Raw genomic sequence first — 10,009 nt, 5'->3', positions numbered from 1 at the left:
AGAATAAAAAATTAGGGACAGAAAGTTGAAGCCCTATCAAAAATATCTACTAAACTTGGTGAGAAAATTCAAAATCATTATGTTCTAACATCTGTCAATGGAAGATAACAGATTCGTTAACGCCCTGGCCACTCTCTCCTTAATAATCCATTTGCCTCCAGGCATGGAGTTAAGGCTTATCACTGTCGAAGTCAAAGATAAGTTCGCATATTACTTTCAAATTGACATTGTTGCTTGACTCCTTAGCGAAAATTCATGGTATATAGACATCAAAAGAGTTTTGGAAAATAAAGAGTTCCCAGAAAAAGTGTCGAAAAAAGAACGACAAATACTATAGAGATTTGCATCTTAGTTCATCTTGTACGCAGGAAACTTATACAAAAGATTTCATGATGGAATTCATTTATCATGTATTGATAAAAATCAAGCCGAGCATATAATGATTGAACTACGTACAGGAGATTGTGGACCTCACATGAATGGGAAATGTTAGTTAGGAGAATTATGAGAAAAGGATATTACTGGCCTACAATGTAAATAGACTATCATCGTATGGTCAAGACTTGCTCTAAATGTCAAATACATGCCAATCTCATACACGTGCCCCCGTCACAGTTAGTTGGTTTGACTTCATCGTGGTCGTTTTTTATTTGGGGAATTGATATAATTGATAAAGTCACACCTAAGGCATCAAATGGGTATGGGTACATTATAGTTGCCATTGACTACTTCACTAAATAGGTCAAAGCCACCTCTTATGTTGTCTTCACTACATCTCGAGTTGCAAAATTTATTCAAGCAAATATCATCAATTGATACAGGGTATCTTCAGAATTGATCTCTGATAACAAGTCACACTTCAAAGCTGAGATTATTACTCTATGTTCAAAGTTCAAGATCACGTACTATAAATCATCTCCTTATTATCCTTATACCAATGGAACGATTGAAGCAACCAAGAAGAATTTCAAAATAATGATAAGAAAGATGTTTCAATCGTACCATAATTGATCAGAGAAGTTACCATTTGCAATATGGGCATATCGTACTTCAATACGATCTTTCATAGGAGCCACTTATTAATCTATAGTGTATGATATGGAAGTAGTCTTACGAGTTGAAATGGAAATCCCGTCTCTTAGGACCTTGATTAAAAATCAGTTATCAGAAGTAGACTCGGACTGTTAACGATATAAAGAACTAAACTTAATCGAAGAAAAAATGACTCAGAGCTCTGTACCACATGTAAGGTTATTAGAAAAGAATCACCCGCATATTTAACATGAAGATCAAAACCCGCCACTTGCAAGTTAATGATTTGGTACTCAAAGAATCGAGCACCTATTTTTGACCATAGAAGGAAGTTCAAACCAAATTGGAGAGGTCTTTTCATCATAAAAAAATACTATCTGGTAAAATCGCTAGACTTCAAGACCATGATGGAATTGAACTACCAAAACCAACAAACCTTTACTAGATCAAGTGATACTACATTTAAGGAGGCCATCTTCTGCCGAATCAATTTTCTTGCTATCCAGCTCAACATCTCCTTTCTCAGCCCTTTGTAGACTTAAAAAAATGAAAAAAATTGTCTTCTTCTTTCTTAGCCCAACCACCCAACTTAAGGGAAGGAATTTATTCGAACTACATTTTGGTCTGATCCCAAAATTCTAGTGTATGTAGGCAATGTGAGAAGTTACTTAAGACCTGACCACATAAAAAATGGTTTATTCCCCATAAATAAAAAAACCTTAAAAAAAGATATTGTTAAAATGGGGAAGAAAATTCAAAAAAAAAAAATTTAAAAGAAATCTCACCCAAGGGCATTCAGATTTTGAACCTCAAACTTGATTTCTTTTTATGCTCAGTCATAAGCTTACCTATGGAAAGCCTACTAAGTACCATGCGAAAAAGTCAAGGAAAGTAATAAAGCATAATCAGATAGTAACTTCATAAGTTCAAAAGGGAAAAAAGAGAACAAAAAACCTACTAGGTTGAAAATCCGAAATAGCGACTTAGAAAAAAATTAAGGCAAACTCACAAGGTTGAAAATTCAAATGGACGGCCTTTGTAACAATCAGAGCAAAGAGAAAAATAAAAAAAATTATTAACTCTCTAGATTAAAAACTTGAAAAGACGATCTAGGAAAAAGTTAGAGTGCATTCATTAGATTTAAAATCTGAAAAAACAATCTAGATAAAAGTTAGAACGATTAAAAGAAAATCTCCGTCAAGTAAAAAATCTAAAAAGACAGTCCAAGCTAAAACATCAAAAGTCTGAATGACTAAGCTTCAATACCTAACTTAAACTAGGTAAAGACTCAAAGGTCACAAGTATCTTATCTATAATTGATCTAAAATTTTTACGCATCCCTAAGTGAACCAAGAGGGAGAAAGATGGATTCTACTATAAATCTTAAAATGAAATATTTTATTTTCTTAAGACTGACTTAAAATCTTCAATATAAAAAGTCAAAATTAAAAGTTAAACTTTTATTAAGCTTGAGGTAATTAAAAATTTTAAACCTTCATAATAGGAGGCATTTTCCTTTTTCAAAGTGTGCAGAGGCATTCTTTTTCAAACTGTCTTCAATTATCTCCAGTGCAATGTTCCATGTAAAACTAAAGGTTTTTTATTTTCAAACTTGATTAATATCAGTCCTAAAGGATAATGATAACCCTGAATTTAAGGTTACCCTCTTAATAACAATTTTTTGAAAACCCTAGAAGTTCAAGAGAAGGCGTTTCTGATCTCACGTTTGGTTTTGCCCAGAATCTAGTTTATTATTCTTTCACCCAAAGTAGGTACAGTAGGACATTCGGGTTTTACTCAGACCTTGCTGAGACTTTTTCTTAGATTTAGCTCAAACCTTGCTGAGATTTTTTCTCAGATTTTGCTTAGATCTTATTGATATTTTTCTCAGATTTTACTTAAATTTTACTTAGACCGTATTCAGATTTTACTCAAACTTTACTCAAACCTTAATCACACTTTATCTAGGCATTTCTTAAGATCTTTTGCTCAGTTATCTCACTCAATTTTTGTATTGTTTTTAAAAAAGTTCATCATTCTTTCATCATGAATGCGCAAAATAAAGACGCGCATTTTCAAAATCATTATTACACTACTGCATACACGAGTACATTCATTACATTTGCATTAGTCAAGGAGAATTTTCTAAAACTCAAGGATCTGACACCGTTAATGAGAGCTCACGTTCGAGGACCTTACATCTTTTAGTTCAGGGAGAGTTTTACCCTCATACATCCAAACGTCCTGACGAGTTGCCAAATTAGGATGTAAAATAAGTTGTCACTAACTTTGGCATTCATATATCATACTATCTATCAAAGTAGATTTGCTATCTAAGTTTGCTCAAACCTTATGTCAAAGAGGGACATCTGTAGACACCCCATTTTTGCATTTGCCTGATTAATCAACTCGTCAACTTGATTGTGACGGTTCCTAATGATGGATGAATATTCTAATGTTTTTAGTTATTCCTAAATGTGTTTTTATAATTCGAATAAGATACATCAAATAAATAAACTCTAGAACCATGATACGCTAAGAAAACACTATCCAAAACATATAAATCATCATTTTAAGACAAAAAGAAGTTTATAAGAAAAATCACATAAAAATGATCAAATTACCAAAATATTCTTGATACTAGAACATTCTTGAAGGCTACATTACGCTTAGAAAAATCATTTTGAATGCATAAAATAACAAACTACAACCAAATAAATTATTTCATCAATTTTCATAAAATAAAATTAAATTAAAAAAAATATCCCTCATATAGGCCACGATCATTTCACATTAAAAACTCATAAATAACACACACCAATACTCGCATCCAATTTTTTACGAAAAACTGATTCTAAAAAATTTCAAAACATTAAAAAATGATATTCCAACACAAAAGTCCTCTTTGAGGACAAAACAGTAATTTTTCAATCTTAAAATTCAAAAATATGAAACTAATAATTAAAATAATAATTAACTTAAAGTAAAATCTAAATAAATCAAATTAAAATGTTTAAACAACTAAATTTAATTAATTAAGTCCATGGGTCAAATTTCAAGTGACGACCTATTTATTTAAGTGGAGTACACCTGATATTTAGAAAAACCCTCCACAAGGGGTCCAAAAGAATTCAAAAATATAATAAAGAACATTTTATTGGGAGGTTCTCCAAAATGTAAAAAATTATCATTCTATGTAAGTCAAAAAATTTAAAATTCAAATAAAACTTATCTAAAATATTATCCAAATCACTTAATAGATTAGTTAGAGATGGACTTTATTTCTAAGAAACCTAATCAAACTCTAATCTTATCACAAAACTCTTTAAAAGAGAGCCCCCACCACCTAATTTCGTATGTCAAGAAAAATCATTGAAAACTAAGGTAAAAACTTTTCTAATATTTTCCAAAATCCTAAATATGAAGTCCCAATTCTATACCTAATCCTAAATTCTAATTTTCTACCTAAAAAATACCTAGAACTCTTAAAAATACCTTGAAAAATTAGTAAAATATTCAAATCTAAGAGAAGAAAGTCAAATCTCAAAGATCTAAAGTAGATTTAGCAACAAAGATAAGAGCAAGAAAATTCATACAAGGAATACTCACCATCAATTTTTGAGAAAATCGATTGTCGTGATTGTTTAAGTAAAGGAAAATGTAAATGTTATTATATTTTTTAGGTCATTTATTGTAATGTAAATCTTTGAAAAAAGTAGAGACTGACGTTTGTTGGGTAGGATTGGTGCCTAACACCTTCTAGTCCCATAACTTGATCCTTGTACCCACAATCTTTTCTTGGTTCAATATTCCTTATTCCTTTAGAGTCATGTTTTGGTTCTTAAATCGTAAAACTAGGTGGTAACTCCCAAAATAGTAAAAACGGATCCACACTTACGGATCGAGGACGCTTTCAGTAGGTAAACATATGGGTACACATTGGATTGGGTAAATCCGATAATCGAACCAATCCGAGCCTTTTGGATTGGATTGAGGATGATTTGGTTTAGGTGCGAATTGTAAAAAAAAAATTTGATTATTTGGGTTTGGTTCCGGATTAAGGGTATAATAGAATCGAACCAATATATATATAAAATCCTTTCTTAGTTTCGTTCTTCTATTCTCTCTTGCTCTCTCTCTCAACTGTGTTAGTGTGCTAGAGGTAACTTATCAAAGTCTTCAGCTTCATCTCCTTTATTTTTTTTTTATAACAAAAACTCATAAAAAATATGCCCTCCCTTTACTTTTAATCACAAAATAACAAACAACATTTGGTTTCGACTTTAAACAAGCAACAAACAACATTTGATTTTAAGAATGACTTTGATCTTCAATCATCTCTTACAAGGTGAGTGTTAAATGATTTTTATTTTTGATGTGTTATGCGTAATACTTTGTTTATATTGAAATAATTAGTATGTTGATGTTTTGTTTCTGTGTATTATGTGTTATGTGTGATGCTTTGTTTAATATTTATTTTGCTTAGTTTTAAGTTTTAACTATTTTAATTTTACCATTGAAAATAATAAGTATGAGAACCGAGAACCGATCCGAACCAAGGTTGGTTTGAATTGGTTCGGTTCTATAGGATAATTGGATTGGATTGGTTTGGTTCCAAATTTGTAGAACCGATCATGTTTGGTTCGATTTTAATTTTGCCAAAATCCAAATCAATCTGAATCGCGTGCACCCCTAGGTAAACATTTCGAGAGAAGATGAGTGATCTCTCAGCTAAATGTATACTTGGATATGATCATTCCAAGGAAAGTAAACGGGTACACGAATCGTGCCATGCTTAGATGGAAGAGATCATTCCTCAAGTAGATTAGTGGGAATGATTGACCATTAAAATGATATCGGGCGTGATTATTCCGAGTAGTGGTGGGTGACCACTTCAACAAGAGAAATTGGATGTGATCATTCCAAAAAGATATGGGTGTGATCGTTCCAATAATGTGGGTTGGGTGCACTTTTGGAATGCATTCTATGTACATGAAATATAGATTTTAAATTATAGTTTGAACAAAAGTAAGTTCAAGTTTTACAAAATATGGTATGGTGTAAAGGGATTGTATGAGTACAAAGCACATTGGGGTTGTTTGGCCTGATAGGCAAAATGAAGCTGATTGTCCCTGTGATCGTGAGAAGTTTATAGTAATCAACTGTCTGGTCTCTGTAATATGGGTCTTGAGTAGGGGACATGGGCCACTTAACATGGCGATCAGGTTGATTGTAAAATCAGGCAATAATGTTGCAATCTCTCATTGACAAACTTGGGATCCCCAACTGAGATGGAATTTAGTCGTGAACCCATAATTCTTATTTGATACACTATCATTTTTGTAATAGTTATTTTCTCTAGGTATTATTTGTTAAAGTTATATTGTTTTGCTTAAGAACTTTTATATTCCTCAAATGGTTATCTATTGCTAAATACAATCATACTTTGTCTTATCAACAAATCATACTAAACTATGATGAGTCTTTCTTAAGCATGAAGAAATTTTATTTTGGTATCTATCCCATATGATATGGCCTTTAACATGTTTATTCGATTACCCAACTACCTTGGTTGTACCATCCATCTACTAGATAATAATTTTCATTGCTCACCTATTATAACCCCCAATTACAAGACTAGAAGATTGTTATGAAGAGCCGATTGAAGTTGAGAATGTCAGTGTTGGAGAATATAATGAGGAATTTCATCATGAAGAACCTTGTTAAGAGACATGACGGGCAATTAGGGAAAATGCTTGGTGGATAATCAACTCAAAAGCTAGGCAATGGATAGTTTGGGGTGTTGTATGTTGGGATTGACAGTGAGAACGCTTAAGGGAAGTTAATAGTTATTCTCTCTAATTTGGATATGTAATAATGTAAAAATTCTTAAACATTTTTTTTGGATGAGAACTAGAGAAAAAAACTATGGTTTGTTAGGTTGTTATCACTATGTGAAAGTCATTTTAATCATTTATTATATACTCGACTATTGGTAGTTATAGACTGAATATATTTAAAATAAATTATCTGGAAAAAAATCGTCTTAAACACAATCTAGTTATAAATGTTATGTGTCGGGTCTTGCTCCCAAAGGGTGTGTGACAATTTTAATAGGATAAAAGTTGTCAATGGTAAAAACGTGATTCAACTGGAATATCACATAGAAAGTCATTTAGAGGTATTAAAGTGAACACCCATACATCTCACTACCCCACACAAGATGTCAAGTTTGGAGTTAGATTTTAGGTTAACTTTACTATTTTAGGTAGATTGAGTCTAGCTTTACTTCATGAAGTTGAACCTCAAAATTCTAGTTAGACTTTCACTGTATACTCATGGTCATATTATTTGTTGAATACTCTTAACTAATTTTACAATGGCTTGGAATTTATTAAAATGCAAATATCTAATTTTCTAATAGATCTAAGTTTAATTTAATGCCTTCAAATGTTAACTTAGCTAAATTTTGATAAGTAAATGCCATATATTGAATTTTGTGGGCATATTTACTGTAAATTCTTACGAGTCAAACACATTCACGAGGGATAACCTAAGGATTTAAGGGTTTGTTATATTCACTAAATACAATCGAGATGCTTACGAAAATGACATTATTTTTATTAGTTTATGTTCTTTATTTATTTGTGACCAGAAAATTTTAAGCTTGGGTGTGTTAAGTGCCTAAAAGTTTATATTTTCCTATCATTTTTTAAGACACTTAACTGATTTTTTAATTCATATCGTCAATTTTGATCATAAAATCATGCATATCACTTAAATCATTACATCTCACATTTTATTAGTTAATTGTATAAAATTTATAGATCCTGATTATGCTTTATATTTTGTGGATAAATCAAACTAAGTTGAAAAGCTAAGAGTGGTAAAACTACCAAAGTCAAAATGTTAAGGTCATAGTCAAAATCAAAGCACTGTCTAAGAGATTTGATGATATCGGATTGATGTAATCAAGTTTTCTTTCACTCTAAATTTGTCACGTCATACCATTTTATTTATAATTTTGATCTCGCTTATTGAATTAAGTTGAGATTAATGGAGTTAAAAAATTGATTTTGAGTAGAACAAATTCGTAGGTAATGAAGAAAGACTAATTTGAATTTTTCATTAGTAAAAAATATGTGACAAGTTAGAAATTCCAAGTCTGTCACGTTTTACTATTATGGACATAATCTTTTATTCGATTATTAAAATAAGGCAAACTGAGTAGGATTGAAACTCTAATTGAGAAGATAATATATTTTTATTTTACGAAGAAGAGTCAATTTAGATATTTTGGAGACAAAAATGTATTGCCAAATGAACCTTAGTTTTTCTCTATAAAAAACCTTAGGGCCCATGTAGATACAAGAGCCAGAAGTACTTAAAACATACGTACTCTTAGAAGTATTTTTTGAAGTACTGTCTGAAGTAGTTGGATATGTGTAGTACATTTGGATGCAGGATCTGAGAAGTACTTCTCACAAGTTTTGTGTTTGGAAACTATAGTGGATTCTATTTGTAGACACCCAATTTTTGCATCTGCCTAATTCGATAATTTGGCACCTGGTTGTTGTGGATTCTTAATGATAAGCATAAAAGAACTCGAAGGCTCGTGAGTACTGCTTGATTCCTTTCATTTCTAGTCTTTTCATCATCCTTACTCGTCACGATTCAACATAGAAAATTACGTACGCTTAGGATCGCTACATCTTACGTCTAACTTAGTAAATACATATGCTTAGGTTCGATACACAGTTCAATAACTTAGAGATCACGCTGTGCAAGGAAAATACAACCTCAGAACTTAGAAATAACTACACAGGGACTGAAAGAAACCTCACGCTAAAATCCATAAAAATCTATAAAAATCACAAAAATGACGAAAATACCCTTCATAAATTTTGGATTTTCGAAAAGTCTCGAAAGTCCTCTATTGCACTCAGAATGTGATTTCGAGCCTAATAGGACCCAAATCGATGAAAATAGAGAAATTCGTAAAAATCTGTAAAAAATCATTAAAATGACGAAAATGCCCCTCATAAATTTTGGACCCCCGAAAAATCTCAAAAGTACCTCCATTGCACTCAAAATGTGCTTTCGAGTCTAACGAGCGCTAAATCGATGAAAACAGAGAAATTTAAAAAATTTCATAAAAATGATCAAAATGCCCTTCAATATCCAACTCTAACATAGATACCCTAATATCTAGGAAAATAAAATTCAAATTGAAAATTAAACTAAAATTTAATCAAAATCAATTTTAAATTGAAAATTAAATTAAATTTCAATTAAAATATAAAATAAAAATTAAGTTTAATTTAAAAATCAAGAAAACAATTAAAATATAAAATTAAAATCAAGTTGAAAATCAAGTTAAAAATTATTTAACCAATTAAATAAGTAAAATTAAATCGAATCGATCAACCAATCAAAATCAAAATCAAATTGAAAATCAAGTTAAAAATCATTCAACAAAAAAAAATGTAAACTTCAAATCGACCAACAACCAATCAAAATTCAAATTAAAATTTTAATCCAACAATCGAAATTCAAAATTTAAAAGTAAATACAAATTTAAATTTAATTTAAAATATCAAATTAAAATTAAAATCAAAATGTCGACAAATCCAAATTCAACTAAAAAAAGTCAACCAGTAAGAATTCAACGACAGTAGGCTACCATGAAGGTGAGTAGCACTGGATCACACCCCATTCTCTAATTTTTTTTTAATAGAGAGAAAAGAAATTAAAAAATAAAAATAAAAAATAAATTTAAAAAATACGTTGAGAGACCCATGTTTTGGCTAACCCACGTTCCCTTTTCTCTCCACGTCTTTTTCTCCAACACACCCTCTCTACCTCACGTCCTCACCCCTCTCTCCCTCTTTCTTCCCCACTTATTCTTCCACCTCTCCTCTCTCTCACTCTCTCACGTCTTATAGAGAAACCACCATAAAGAGGGGGGAGATAGAAC

Source organism: Akebia trifoliata, chromosome 9 (assembly GCF_017979445.1).
Source record: "Akebia trifoliata isolate Shusen 1 chromosome 9, ASM1797944v1, whole genome shotgun sequence".
Lineage (NCBI taxonomy): Eukaryota > Viridiplantae > Streptophyta > Magnoliopsida > Ranunculales > Lardizabalaceae > Akebia > Akebia trifoliata.
The sequence above is the reverse complement of the archived record's forward strand: the minus strand, read 5'-3'. Positions refer to the sequence as shown.